General features: G+C 42.8%; 1 long non-coding RNA gene across 1 annotated transcript in view; it reads right to left on the bottom strand.

Moving 5' to 3' along the window:
- Positions 1-16,026, bottom strand: part of LOC102825860 — a 208,450-nt gene that overhangs the window by 103,080 nt on the left and 89,344 nt on the right. The window contains exon 2 of the long non-coding RNA XR_438712.1: positions 14,365-14,417. This is a non-coding gene — a long non-coding RNA (uncharacterized LOC102825860). The remainder of the gene's footprint in view (positions 1-14,364; positions 14,418-16,026) is intronic.

The raw sequence follows: 16,026 nt of genomic DNA, 5'->3' as shown, positions 1-16,026 counted from the left end.
ACAGGGTCGCTATGGGTCGGAACCGACTCAATAGCACTTAACAACAACAACAATTGAGACTCAGAGAGGTTAAGGATCTCTGATCAAAGTGTCCGAGTGCCTGAGGGAAGAGTTGAACAATTTCCTATATTAGACTTCTGAATGGCCAAATGGACACCGCAGTATTCTTTAAAGGAGCCCTGGTGATACAACTGCCAAGAGCTGGGCTACTAACGGAAAAGCTAGCAGTTCGAACCACTCAGCAGCTCCATGAGAGAAGGATTACAGCCCAGAAAACTGTAAGTGACGATTCTACTCTGTCACATGGGTTTTCTATGAGTTGAAGTCTACTGGACAGCACTCAACAACAACAGCTTCCTCCTCAGTCAAGAAAAGAAGACAGGTGAACAATGCTAACTGAGTTTAGTTCTGCCTTCTTCAGCCTCCACGTCCAACATCACCTGGGGCACAAGGTCCTGTTCTAGATTCTGATCAAGGGGAGGACAGGAAAGAGGCTACTCTATTTTACCAATGGTGTAAAGAGTCAAAAAAAACAATACAAGGTTGTAAACCAGGTTCACATCTGGTCCATGATGTAACTACTGAAAATGCGTTTATTAGATATTAGGCCATTGCCCCCCAAATTGTCCCCACATTATCTGACCCAAACATCTTGTTAGCATGCTGTCATTTGTTCATCTGAGATGCCGCCTTCACCATAGGGCTGTTGGTTGTCGTTGTTGTTAAAAGCCGTCAAGTTGATTGTGACTCACAGTGACCCTGAGGAGTGGCTGGTGAGTTTGAACAACCACCGACCTTGTGGTTCAAACCAACCCCATGGTTGAGTGCTTATCCTCCAGTGCCATACCAGGTGGAAATGTCTAAACACTGGGAGTGCCCTAATTGTTACAGGTTCCAAGATCACAGTGACCAGCTTGCACATGACAAAGAAGGGCTCATTGGAAGACAGGCTGGGTCTGGGCTCACAATGCAGGGACCAGAGATGGCTGAAAATCTGCTGACTCTAGAAAAACCACCAAAAGGGGAAGAGAAGTGCAAGGCTTGATTTTGCAGAGTTCATAAAGTCTAGAAAGAGCCCTGATCAAAATGCCCCCATGGAGCTCAGCATATCAGCTCCTGGATCAAGAGAAACTATGTTAGGGTCATGAGCATGAGAAACGGTGACTGAACACAGAGATTTCAAATACCAGCTTTCTGTCAGGATCATACCAAATGCAGTCTCATATAAAGGTAGAAAAAAAGCTTACTCAAAGACTCAGGTCAAAGTCTTCCTTAGAGAACAGGGTGCCCAGGAAGTCTGACCCCTACCCTACTTAGAATCCCTGCCTTCCAGGCAGACGTTCTCAGGCTAGGTTCACACAGGCTCTCAAGCTAGGAATCCTGAGACCCACATCTCATGAAAGGGAACCAGGTTTGTTGTCACAGGAGGATCATCTTGCCAGCAATGCCAAGTTCACTGAAAACTGGAATGGGACAATCTGGGAGAAAAGTAGGGCGAGAGCTCCCCATTGCTAGATAGGTTTCAAGCACAAGACAGAAGACCACTTTGGGAAAGAGGGATATAGGAGAGTGTCTTGTACTGGCTAAGTTATCACTAGCACAAGATGCTAATGTGGAAGTTTCCACTGAGCTATCAAGATCCAACAGGTTGGAAATTCCAAAGCAAGGTGCCAAGGCCATTATACAGAAGTTTCTGAAAAGCTGGCCTAGCTGGCTCTGAGACCAAAGAGAGGATAGAAATAGGTGAAAAATGACAGAGGGTTTTGTGACAGAGGTATTTTGCAAATGCTCTGGTTCCTCCTCTCCCTGAGGTAGGTGGGGTCAAAGGGAACCGCCTTTATATATACTGTAGTTGTTGGTAAGTGCTGTCAAGTCAGTTCCCTCTCATAGTGACCCTGTATAGGGTTTCTGAGGAGTGGCTGGTGGGTTTGAAGTCCACTAGGAGTTCAGTGACTTAGTCACTGAGGACTAAGGTGCGCCTGACCCAGGCCATGGTATTTTCAATAGCCTCATATGGATGCGAAAGCTGGACAGTGAATAGGGAAGATCGTAGAAGAATTGATGCCTTTGAGTTGTGGTGTTGGAGGAGAATACTAAAAGTGCCATGGACTGCCAAAAGAACCAATAGATCTGTTTTGGAAGAAGTGCAGCCAGAGTGCTCCTTGGAGGCCAGGATGGCTTTGTCTCTCATACTTTGGACATATTGTCCGGAGGGAACAGTCGCTGGAGAAGGATGTCATGCTGGGTAAGATGGAGGGTCAGAGAAAAAGAGGAAGACCCCAAATGAGATGGATCAGCCAGGTGGCATCATTGATGGCATTGAGAGTGGCAGCAGTAGTGAGGTTGACCTAGGATCAGACATTGTTTCGTTCTGCTGTGCATGGAGTTGCTATGAGTCGGTTCTGACTCGATGGCACCTGACAACAACAACAACAACATATGTATATATGTGTGTGTGTGTATATATATATATATTGTTGTGAAGTGCCATCAAGTTGGTTCCAATCCATAGTGACCCTGGTTAGGGTTTCCGAGGAGCGGCTGGTGAGTTTGAGCCACCAACGTTGCAGTTTAAACAGATTTGCAGTCTGGCACGTTAACCCACAGTGCCATACCAGGACTCCATATATATATGTATGTGTGTGTGTGTGTGTGTGTTATGTGTATTATGTGTGTGTGTGTGTGTGTGTGTGTGTGTGTATATACCACAAGTTCGATGGTTCAAGCTCACCAGCCACTCCTTGGAAACCTTAACAACAAGAAACATATATATACACACAAACATATGCTGTCACTTGTTCATCTGAGATGGGATGCTGCTTTCACAAATAGAATTGGCTGTGGTGGTGGTGTGCTGTAGATTTGGTTCCAACTCACAGCCCCCTACGTAGGGTTTCTGAGACTGTAAATCTTTCTTCTACAGAACAGCTGCTAGTTTCGAACTAGTGACCTTGAGATTAGCAGCCCAACTATACACCAAAACATTCACTAACCAAATCAATTTCATTTCACAGTCCTGTGAAATTAATCATATTTATCATGTTGTGTAACAATCCTTACTAACTCTTTCAGAGATCAGAAACCAATCCCCTTAAGAGTCACACCACCCCTGCCTCTCCCCACCTCACCAGTGAATTCACCCTTATCTCAAGTCTAGAAAGAAGGGTCTTGGTGTGGCACTATAGGATAAGCACTAAACCACAAGGTTGGCTTGGGTTGCAAGGTCGGCAGTTCAAACTCACTAGCCACTTCTCGGAAACCCCGTACAGGGTCGCTATGAGTTGCAACTGACTCGATGGCACTTAACAACAACAGGCAATATCTGGAAGCCAGTGAATGTGTCTCTTATAGTTTAAGGACAAATGTTTGATACCTTCCTGAGGAACCAAAATGTGAGACAAGCTAAAGTGGGCAGACTGCAAGGTTGTGTCAGGAAAAATAATGCTCTCTCCTTTATCCATGAGGCAGTGCCTAGGTGGTGCACACTTTAGCTCAGAGGTACCTCAGGGAAAGGGTAGTCAATCTGCTTTTGAAAAACCAGTCAACGAAAACCCTATGCTATGGTTCTACTCTGACACGGGTGAGGCTGACATAAGTTGGAATTGAATTGATGGTAACTAGTTTCATTTTGGTTTCCTTATGCAAGGTGAGGGAATGTGATTCCTAGGTAGCAGGAATAGCAGCCTGCATCACTCTAATGAGGGTTCCCAAAGAGGGAGTCTGAGTAGAGACCAGAAAGCACAGTGGGCAAAGAATGAAAGAGAGATATACACACACACACACACACACACACACACACACACGAGCCAGGTTCTAAGGGCTCAGTGCCAGGTGGGACGGTAGGAGCCAGGTAAGGACTTTCTTGCACCTTCTCTCCCCTACTTGCCCCACCTCCCCTGGAGAGGCGGAAGCAGTTAGCAGTGGGAGGAGGCCCTTGCTGGCAGGATGGAGGGAAGTGTTTCCTTGGAATGAAGTGTTGTTGTTGGTAGCTGCTGCCAGCCCAACCTCCAACTCCTGGCAACGCCTTGCACAACACAGCACCACCCGGTCACACACCATTCCCAAGATGACTTGTGTGTCAGACTGTTGGGATTCATAGGGTTTTCACTGCCTGGTATTTAAAGCAGATTGCCAGGTCTTTCTTTCTAGTCTAAAATAGTCTGGAAGTTCTCCTGAAAGTTGTTCAGCATCAGAGCAACACTCAAGCCTCCACTGATAGGTGGGAGGTGGTTGGCACATGAGGTGCAACTAACCAGGAATCAAACTCTGGGCTCCTTCATGGAAGGCAAGAATTCTATCAACAATTACTGCAGTTCTCACTTCAAAAATGAACTCCTGTGTGGTCATGGGCCAGGTCAAGCTTTCATTAGGAAATGGGGGAAAACAGGCTCCACTTTAAGGAACAGTAGGAGTCAAGAATATAGTTTAAGTCTGATTTGTGCCTCACAAGTCCTGTTGTGCAATGGACTAGTTACAGCTAACCTTTGCTAAGTACTGACTGTGTGCTAGGCATGAAGCCAGGAACTTCACAGACATTACCTCATTCAATCCTCCCAGCAACTCCGTCCCCTTTTATGGATACGGAAACTGGCCCATAGAGGTTAGGCAGCGAGCCTAGGGTCACACATGTCAGTAAGTAAACAGAGCCTGGATTCTGCCTCAAGTCTTTCAGACATCTAGCCTTGAACTCTCGCATTCTGTCAGATGAGATGTTTTCAGTGCAAGACTTGTAACTAAAGCAGGACAGTTAGGGACATGGGAGTTCTTGAGCTAGAAAGCCAAAAGGCAGCATTTTTAAATCAATGAGTGGCATTGCTCTTAGCAATCTCCTCCTGCTTTGGGTATCCCCTATGATGCTCTCATCTGCAGAGGGACATGGGGAGAGAAGCAGGCCATGTCCTGCTTCTCTCAGAGTTCGTATCCTGGGTCCCCAGAGAAGGAGCCAGAAATAGTGAAGAAGCTGGTTCTAGCAGGTGTTCTAGAACAGACCCAAAGTTCACAGAATTCTTGTTCACGGGTATAAATATCTAACTCAGATAATGCGCACAAAGCATTTAGCATGGAGTCTTAGCACCAGAGTTAGCATTAGGTAAATGTCAACTAAGATTTTGAATATTTTACACATATGCCTAAAAACCTCAACATATAATTTAATGCAACATGCTCAGCCTCTGACATCATTGTGTCTGTGCCATAGGGAGCTGTGTTTATTATGAACACTAAACTTTGCTAGCAGAGCCAAGACAAGGAATGATCACATAAGATTCAGACAGCCAAATCTAAAACAATTAGAGTAAGTTGAAAATCAATGGTTCTTAAGTGATTTGGGGTCATGGAGCCTTCTGAAAAAATGGAAACCATGGTCCCTTTCTGCAGAAAAAATAGTGCCTAACCTCAAGCTGGTGGATACAGAGGGGGAAAGGCAAATGGGACTATACCCAAGAATCTATACAGGTTTGACAAAAGATGTTTCTATGTATGTACTTATACATACTGTAAATATACCCATGAATACAGAAGAGTTATTATACTGGGGATAAAGTTATAAAAAATTTTTAGCTAAAATCAAATACCTTAAGGGAATGAGTTGCTGGGCCTGGGGACTCAGGACTAGTTTTTGGGGAACACTAACATCAGCCAGTATGCTGTTGTTGCTGTGAAGTGCCATTGAGTCAGTTCCTACTCATAGTATTCCTGTATAGGGTTTCTGAGCAGTGGCTGGTGGATTTGAACCACAGACCTTCCAGCTAGCCGTCCAGTGCTTATACTATAGTGCCACATCTGGACTCCATAACATAAATCAAAGATAAAAGGAAACACTTACTCCAAAGGACATACCCCATGAACCCCAGCGTTCACAACCCTGAGAACAGAAAACTAGATGGTTCCCAGCTTACCACTGCTGAGCATTCAGAAAAGGATCACAACGGGAGATTCTGACCAGAGTGAGAGAAAGATGTGGAAAAACCTCAAAGTAATAAAAAAGATAAAGCTTATTTCTGACACAGACTGATGGAACTCCGAAGACTATGGCCCTTAGTCACCCTTCAAGCCTGGATTTAAACTAATTCCCATGGCTCACAACTTGTGACTGAAAGACAGACAGGCTTACAAGGGGAACAGTAACACCAGGGAGGTACGCACTCCTTAGTACAATCAGTACTTTGCCCAGGAATAAAGTTCCGAAGACAGCAAGGATAGGCAAGAAGGACAAATGGAAGTGGTAAATATAGGGAGAAAGGGGGAAGAGAGCTATTTATTGCATTGTGGGCAGTGCAATCAAAGCCACACACAAAAGAATGTATGAACTGTTGAATGGAAAAGCAATTTGTTTTGTAAACTTTCACCAAATCACATTTTTTTCTTTTTTTAAAAGAGTGCAAATGTACAGTTTTGTATATACTAACAGAAGGCTCACAGAGCCATTAAAGCCTGCTTGTTGCTACTAGATGAAGAACTTCTGTAGATCTGGAGTACGCAACATGAGGTTTTCATGTTCAGTGCTACCCTCTGACCCACACTGGACCCACCCATCCTGATCTTCTCCACTGGCCTATTGTTGCTAATCTCTATCAAGCTACCAAACTTGAAACCAGCAGTCAGCGTACTTAAACGGAATCTAATTCTAACCCTTTCAAGTTTGTTATTGTTGTTGTTAGGTGTTGCCGAAGTTAGTTCCAACTCAAAGCAACCCTATGTACAACATCCTGAAACACTGCCCAATCCTGTGCCATCTCCACAATTGTTGTTACATTTGAGCCCATTGTCACAGCCACTGGGTCAATCCATCTCATGGAGGGTCTTCTTGGTTTTCACTCCCCCTCTGCTTTACCAAGCATGATATCCTTCTCCAAGGGTTGGTCCCTCCGGTTAGCATGTTCAAAATACTAGGATGGAGTTTTGTCACCTTACTTCTAAGGAATATTCTCTGGCTATTCTTCTTTCAAGACATATTTGTTTGTTTTTCTGGCTGTCCATGGTACCATTCAATATCCTTCACCAACCTCTTAATTTACAGGCATCAATTCATCTTCAGTCTTCCTTATTCATTGTCCAGATTTTGCATGTATGTGAGGCAACTAAAATTTGCATGGCTTGGGTCAAGTGCTTCTTAATCCTTACAGTGACATCTTTGCTTTTAAAAGAGAGATCTTTTGCAGCACATTTGTTAAATGCAATACATCATTTGATTTTTTTGACTGCTACTTTCATAAGAATTGATTGTGGATCCAAGTAAAAAGAAATCCTTGACAACCGTCATCTTTTCTTCTGTTTATCATGATGTTTAATGGTCCAGTTATGCAGATTTTTTGTTTTCTGTATGTTAAAATCCATTCTGAAGGCTATAGTATTTGATTTTCATCAGTTAAGTGCTTCATGTCCTTTTTGCTTTCAGGAAGCAAGGTTGTGTTATCTGCATATCTCAGGTTGTTAATGAGTTTTCTTCATTCCTGATGTCAAGTTCTTCATATAGTTCAGTTTCTCAAAGTATTTGCTCAGTATACAGATTGAATAAGTACAATACACAACTTTTCTGATTTTTAACCACACAGTGCCCTTTTGCTCTGTTTGAATGACTGCCTCTTGGTCTATGTGCAGGATTTGCATGAACATGATTAAATGCTCTTAAAAATTTCCATTCTTTGCAATATTATCTATTATCTATAATTTATTATTATCCATATAGTCCAATGCCTTTGCGGAGAATAAAACACATGTAAAAATCTTCTGAACTCAACTGGTATTTTTAGCAGTTCCCTGATGATGTTTTGCTGCAACTATTTTTGAATTGTCTTTGACAAAATTTTACTTGCATGTGATAGTAATAGTATTGTTTAACAATTTTCATATTCTGTTGGATCACCTTTCTTTGGAATGGGCACAAACACAAATCTCTTCTAGTAGGTTGGTCAGGTAGTTGTTTTTCAAATTTCTTGGCATGAGTGAATGTTTCCAGTGCATCTATTTGTTGAAACATCTCCATTGGCATCCTACCAATTCCTTTTGAGTTTAATGGATCCCCAAATTAAGAATTTCTTTCCTTTCTCCTTTCTTCTGTTAATACCAACCAAAACCAGTTACTGTTGAATTAATTCTGACTCTTAGAGACCCCAGATGTATCAGAGTAGAACTGAGCTCCATGGAGTCTTCAAAGGCTGATACAGAGCCCTCTTCTTTGTTGGGAACTCATTCCACATGATTCTCATGGACACGTCTCAATGAACATATGGACAAGCTCTGACCAAATAGATATTTCTTACTGTCTACTGCCTACCTCTATTTCTTACTGGAATCCTGGTGTGGAGTTGTGGGCTAATGCGTCAGACTGCAAAGTTGTTTGAACAGCAAGGTTGGTGGTTCAAGCTCACCAGCTGCTCCTCGGAAACCCTATACAGGGTCGTTATGGGTCAGAATCGAATTGATGGCACTTAGCAACAACAACAACTGCCTACTTCTAGCCATGCTGATTCAGGAAAGCTGATTCAGTTCGAACGGGGCCAATTAAGAGTCCTCTTGGTACTTTTGTCAAAACTATGGCAAAAGCAGCATTCTCGTTTCCTTGGGAACCACAGTTGTGAGGATAGTAGAAACCTGGAGCTGGTGGTTACCTCTGCCATCATGGTGAGAAAGAGTGTGCCTGAGATGAGGCTATCAGAGTTAAGCAGAGTGAAGAGGCAGAGCCAGTGAAAGAAAATATCCTGATGACATCTTTTGAACTCCTGGATAGAGCTATTCCGGAAGCCTGTGTCACCACGAACTTCCCAGCTAATGTGAGTCAAGAAATGAGTTTAAGTTGGATTTCGGTTACTCGCAATCAAAATATTTCTAATTACTTATCCTAAAGGAAAATCAAGCCCCAAAAGAATTCTTGGACGCTCCCTGACAATGGTTCTTACAGAATTTAAATCATTTCATCTTATAACACTCTTGCAAAAAGTCTAAGCTTAACATTGCTCCCATCATACTCCCCTCTGCCATATTAAAGTGACTGACAGGTAAGATTATGGGTGGAAGACACAGTATCCCCGTTTATAGTTTGCTACAACCAAGCAAATCTTTGGAGTCTATTACTCCTGTTCCCTTAGTGTCTAAAATTGCCTTGGTTCTCCCAAAGGTGCTGGACTCTCTGGTATAAAAAATGACCTAGAGTTTTACGAGGCTCCAAACAGAAGATGTACATGTGGAGCGAGGGAAGAGCATCAGACAGGTCACCATGGACAGGGCCAATGCAAATCTATCTGTGTATCAAAAGCCACACCACAGAATGAGTCACCAACTTACGAGTTGAGAGAAAGAATATTCACCGAGGACTATCAGAAGTTCTTTGCAATACCCACAGAACAAGAATGGTAAGGATACTTCAGTATCTGTGCCAAATCTGGTCCACAATCAATTGCCAAAGCTGAGCATCAAGACAGCCAAGATACCCTGAGAAGTCCATCATGAGGTTGGGGCGGAGAGGGCAGCATGAATATAATACATTTGCCACTCCAATGGAAGTACCATTACATTTTTTCCTGATTTAAGCAAGGCTAAAAGAGAATGCATACCTGGGATGGAAGGGCTTTTCTTGGACTGCACCAAGGAATTACATCATTCACCCACACTGACAACAGTCCTTATTCTATTTATTACAGGCATGCTGGTTGCCACCTTATGTATGGGCCCTCAGGAGAAGTCTGTTGAAGTCTGGACTATGATTCACCTGGTTTCTTCTGGGTAACTGGCAGGCTTCTCCTCTCTGGCCTCTGTCAATTGTTAACCGAGGGTTCTTTCCTGCTTGTGCTGACTACACCGTGAACAGGTGCTCTCAAGCATGCACTTGGGGCCTGACTTCACCTTCCTTTTACTTTTCAACAAATTCTCTTTCTTACTTATACTTACTATTCTGAATCTCATTACATTGCATGTATATTTTTAAACCACCTCAAAACTCTTTGAAAGAGGACAGGCATATATGAGGGAGGCTGGTGTTGTTAAGTACTACCAAGTCGTTTCGGACTCACAGTGACCCTGTATAGGGTTTCCAAGGAATGACTGGTAGGTTTGAACCATAGGCCTTACAGTTAGCAGTCCAGTGCCTATCCTACAGCACCACCCCAGGACTCCATGATGGGAATGGGGGGAAGGGACTTCAAAAGGTTGGTGGGAAAAGTCCATAATCTTTTAATTCCATTTTTCATGAACTTTTTGAAGCCCCCTCTTATACTAGATCAACAGCAATAAAAATAAAATGTAAGGCAAATTAGATGCGAAGTGAAGATCAAGTTCATAAGTGCTGCCCACTGTGGGAACCATCATGGGGAGATGCCAAGTGAACTGGTTTAGAAGGTTAACACCTTCAAAAGGTTGGTGGGCAAAATCCATAATCTTTTAATTCCGTTTTTCCTCCTTAGACCAGGAAAACTGTCCAGTTAGCAACTACCTCTCCCCTTCTTGTCCTCCTGCTGACCTCCCACACACACGTTCTTCTTTGGGCAGCTGTGCTCCTCTGGTCCCTCCCTGTCCATCGTCCACACCTTTCTTTCTTTGGTACTCTTGGTTACTCTGCTTTTCCCAAGTCTTCCCACCACATCAAACTGCCTCACACTTCTACAGAACCGTGTACATAACTCTAAGTTGTCAGTGGTTGAAAACAGTTTCATGTATTTCCTTTCTCAGGGAGAGGTTTTGAAAAGGAAAAAAACCAAAGTAATTCACTAATGGTAGAATGTGAAGGCTATAATAATGGCACTGATGCAACTGAATACAGGATTCTGATTTATTATAAATCTCAAATAATTAAATGTAGTGAACTAAGCTGGCTCACAGTCAGCACTCCATAAACAGTTGTCAGCTCTGCCGAGTCAATTTTGATCAATTCTGACTCTTGGAAACTCCATGTGTGCGGAATAAAACTGCACTCCCTAGGGTCTGCAAGGGTGTGACCTTTCAGAAGGTCCCCAAGTCTTTCTCCTAAGGTGTCTGTGGGTAAGTTCAAACAGCCAACCTTTTAGTTACTAGTGCAGCACTTAACCTATTGTGTCACTCAGGGACTCCTACAATCCACAACGGATGCTATTACTATCTTGCCATTATTAATACTGGCACTGTAGGATAAGCACTGAACTGCTAACCACAAGGTCAGTGATTCAAACCTACCAGTTGTTTCCTCAGAAAGCCTACCCAGTGTCACTATGAGTCGGAACCAACTAGACGGCACTTAATAACAATGACGTCACTACCACCATTTCATCTCCATCATGATCACCCCCACCCCCCAAGTGGGTAGTTACTATTTTTACCATGAATGACCCTAGCTTGTATTTTATAAAGCCCTTTCACATACATTATCCTTTTTGATCTGGCAAGAATTTCTGAGCTCATCATCATTCCCATTTTACAGATGAGGAAAATGAAGCTTAAAAAGGTTGAGTTTGTGAAGTCACAGAGCCAGGAAGTAGCAGAGCCAGGGCTCAACTCAGGTCTCTTACAAATCTCTTGTTCTTTCCATAACAAATGATTGCCAACTGCATAGCAATCACATCTGAATCTTCTGAGTGCCTTTAGATTCTTGGGACCCATCCAATCCTGATGAATGTGGACTGTCCAGTAGAAAGGACCATGAGTTTGTATTTTAACAGGTGTGGGTGATTCTGATGAGGTGTTGGTGGGTGGGAACGTGCAGCATCTATGTGGTCTCCTGGTTGACTAAGTCATTGCTGCACTCTCAGCCCTGTGTTGATTGAGTACTATATGGCACGCATGCGTAGTCTCTGCTCTCACAGCGTTTACAATGACAAGGCAAACCAAGAAAGAATACTAGTCAATGTGAAAGAACAGTGAACCCGGGAAGACACTGTTTGCCTTTGCAGGAGGAGTGCAGAGCAGGAGAGATCAGAGGACAGGGGTAGGGGTAAGCAGGGAAGGCCTCATTACAGAGAAGAGATGCCACTGATTTTGCAGGATGGGAGGGATTTTCCAGAAGACAAGGGGTGAACAGCATGAGATGGTGAATAGACTAGGGGATAGCAGGAAGTAAGCAAAAGAACAGGGCCATGCTGTGAGTGCAAAAGCCAGAGAGGAGTCTAGGCTGGTGGTACTGAGGGACAGGCAGCTTTTGAGTAGAGGAGGAACGTCCTACCTACAAGATGCACTAAAGGATGACTGGTGCTCTGTAGAATGAAGGATGGAGTGTGGAAAACCTGGTGCTGGCAAGATCACCTGCTGAAATGACTGAGTTACCAGAGGATGAGGACCAGGACTAGGATTCTGTCACTTAGAACTGGGAGAAAAAGAGGCTATGAGACGGAAGTCTAAACCGGGCAAGTCTACTCCCTATATGCGATCTCTTCACTTGATCACAGCTGCTTCCATGGGACTCATAGACTGTTCATGGTGGTGGTTAGGTGCCATTGAGTTGGTTCCAACTCATGGTAACCCATGCACAACACGAGAAAACATTGCTGGTCCTGTGTCACCCTCACAATTGTTATGTTTGGACTGAAAAAATGGCCACAAATCTTTCCCTCCCTTTATCTATCTATGCCCTGTACAATGTAGTACTGCAGTTCTTCTCATCATTAGATGGAATCTCTAATTCTACTGTGTGAATCTAGGCTGCTTTCCCCAACAGATGTGGTGGAAGTGAGGTTGGGCCAGTTCTGAGCTTGGATCTCAAGGTGCATCGGCTCTCTCTTGGTACCCTGTCCACTCACCATGAGGTCAAGTCCCTGGGAGGTCTGGAAGATGAAACACATGGCTCAACCTCAGCTGACAGCCACATGACCCCCAGAAACAAGCCTATAGTTGAAGGCAGACAATGAATGGTCCTATCTTAGTTATCTAGCATTGCTACAACACAAATACCACAAGTGGAGGGCTTTACTAACATAAATTTATTTTCTCCAAGTTTAGAAGGTTAGAGGACTCCTAGTGTAGTGCTTTAGGATCAGTACTGAACTACAGACCATAGGTCAGCAGTTCAAATCCATCAGCTGCTCATCGGAAACCCTATACAAGGTCATTATGAGTTGGGACCTACGTTTTTAACAACAGGGGGTTAGAAACCTGAATTTTGTCTCTTCAGCTTCTGCCTCCTGGTTTCTTAGAGATCTGCATGTGTCTTGGCATCTACCTTACCCCATTCTCCACTGCAACTTGTGTTTAATCTCTTTTATATTTTAAAAGGTTCATTAATCCCATCCCACTGACATATCAAACGCAATCCATTCCCAAATGGGATTGTAACCACAGACCTGATGTTGTCAAGTGCCATAAAACCCATTCCAACTCGTAGCAACCTGTATGGGGTTTCCTAGGAGTGACTGGTGGGTTTGAACCACTGACCCTGTGGTTAGCAGTCGAGGATACCACAGACATAGAGGACAGCAACCACAACACATAGCTTTGGGGCACACAATTTAATTCATAATAGGCCCCAACTGAAAGCAAAAGAATCATCCAGCCTCAAATTATGAGTTAACAGAAATTGTTATTTTGAGCCACTCTGACTTGGGATAGTTTTATTGTGCAGTAAAAGCTAACTGGCACACAATGCAAATAACAGTATCACCATAACATCAGGGAACAATGCCATGCGAAACCCCAGAAGCTTTTTCACTTAAAAAGTACATTACTTTCCTGGCTCAAAAGGAAGGTTTCTATAGCTACCTCACTGTTCTCTCATAACAATCACAGATTAGATGAGGGATAAGACAAGAAATAGAGCTGAAAGTAAGGGTGGTTACTTACGCTGCTTACTTTTTGGTTCAGCATTAACCCACAGCACCATGCACCCTAATTTGTTGTTGCTAAGTGCCGTTGACTTAACGGTTTGACTTAACGTCGAAAAACAGTTCTGACTCATAGTGACCCTGTATAGGGGTTCCAAGGGGCAGCTACTGAATTTGAACCACCGACCTTGTGATTCAAACCGACCTTGCGGTCCAATGCTTTATCCCACAATGGCACTCCAGGGCTCTGTAATATTTGTAGCTCTTGACAATTTTCATTACAACACAGTGCAAAGGACTGTCTGAATTCTTTGGCTGAAACAGTATTTTGTTTGTTTTGGATACTGCCTGAAACAAGCAGACTATCAACAGGGGCCTGGAAATAGTTTCATTACAAAAAAAAAAACAGTTTTTATTTTAACAGTATTTGGCTTATAATCATGGATCTTTTTCCTGCCCATGTTCTTAGCAAAATTCCATGGACTGCTTTATTTTTTTAAGGCATGGAAACATCATAAATCATTTTGGAGAAAAAAAAAAAGTAGCTATTTAGTCTTAATACTGGAAGGGGTACATCTAACTTAGAACTGTGAATATCATTTCAAAATCATGTCAAACAGTGTGTTTTTAAAAATGAACACAAACTTACCAGTAAGACGCTGTGTGGTCCAAGGTTGTCCGGTTTTAAGCAGTGGAATGAATCTGAAATAGAATTTAAGAAACATTCCGTAAGTAAATCATGTCTGAAAAGGTCGTGCAGTGTGCTCTTAATCCCCTGTAACTGCTATAATGTTGAGAATTTATCCTTGCAGTTTAAGACTAGTGATGTGTTTTCTGGCTCCTGATGCAACAGAGCTTTTTGCCTGCATATTTAAACTTCCTGCATTCTCTCATCTACTTCAGGGAGTGCTGAAAGTCTGAGACCAGACTAACTATAAATGGTAGTATTTTTGTCCAAACCCCTCCAAGACAGTGGAAATCGCCCTAGTTCCAGTTTTTGTCTTGGCCTTCAGCCTCTTCTACTAGGCACTGTCCTCTAGCTCCCTCTATGGAACCATGTTAAAAACTGGGCATCTAGAGTCCTGGTGTAGCGCTGTACTCGACTGCTAACCACAAGGTTCAAATCCACCAGCTGCTCCTCAAAAACCCCAACGAGGATTGCTATGAGTCGGAACCGATTCGACGCGCACAGCAGCAGAATAAGTTGTAGGAGCTCTGAGGGCACAGTGTTTTAAGCACTTGGATGCTAACCAAAAGGTTGATGATGCAAATCCATGAGCTGCTTGGCATGCAGTGGGAGAAAAAACCTGGCAAACTGCTCTTGTAAAGATTACAGGCTATCATATCCTATGAGCAGTTCTACTGTGCCATATAGGATCACTGTGAAGTGGAATCGACTTGATGGCACACAAGGGAAGAACCCCGAAGGGCGATAGGCGGAGTGCACAGAGCTTTCCAACAGCGGCGAGCTGAAGACGTAAATCACCACACATTTTTGTTTTACTGATAATGGTGAATTAAGGCAGTGCCATCCAACAGAAATACAAGACACATATTTCATTTAAAATTTTCTAGTGGCAACATTAAAAGCATAAATAGAAACAGATGTAGCTCATTTTAACACCACATCTAATCTATCCTAATTGATGCAAATATTATAATTTCAACATATAATCAATATTGAAAATGTTAGACATTTTACATCCTTCTTATTGTACTATACGTTTAAAATCCAGGACATCTTAATTCAAACAAACCACATTTCAAGTATTCAACAGCCACACGTGTTGCTAGTGGCTACCACATTAGCAAATACTTCAGCCATCTAGACCTGACTTCATGAAGCCTGACATCAAAGCAAGTCAAATGTTTATAGAGATTTCATTTATTTCTATTTTTGTTCTCACAGCAATTCATCATTATCACATTTGATGAAAACACATCATTTTAATAAAACACACACACATAGGAGTCCTGGTATGGTGCTGTGGGTTAATGGGCTGGCCTACTCATCAGCCACTCCATAGAAACCCTATACAGGGCAGGGTTGCTATGGATTGAAACTGACTCGATGGCAGTTGACAACATATACAAATATGTTAAATTCTATAAATATACTGTTGTCAATATATTTCTGAGGAATGGCTGGTAGGTTTGAACTGCTAACCCTGTGGCTCGCAGTCCAGTTCTGATGCTACAGTGCTACAACAGGAGTGTCTCTCTCTCTCTCTCTCTCTCTCTCTATATATATATATATATATACACATATATATATACATATATATACACATACATACATATATGGAGTTCT

Source organism: Chrysochloris asiatica, unplaced genomic scaffold, assembly GCF_000296735.1.
Source record: "Chrysochloris asiatica unplaced genomic scaffold, ChrAsi1.0 scaffold00048, whole genome shotgun sequence".
NCBI lineage: Eukaryota > Metazoa > Chordata > Mammalia > Afrosoricida > Chrysochloridae > Chrysochloris > Chrysochloris asiatica.
Note: the sequence above shows the minus strand (reverse complement) of the source record. Positions and strands in the feature narration are given on the sequence as shown.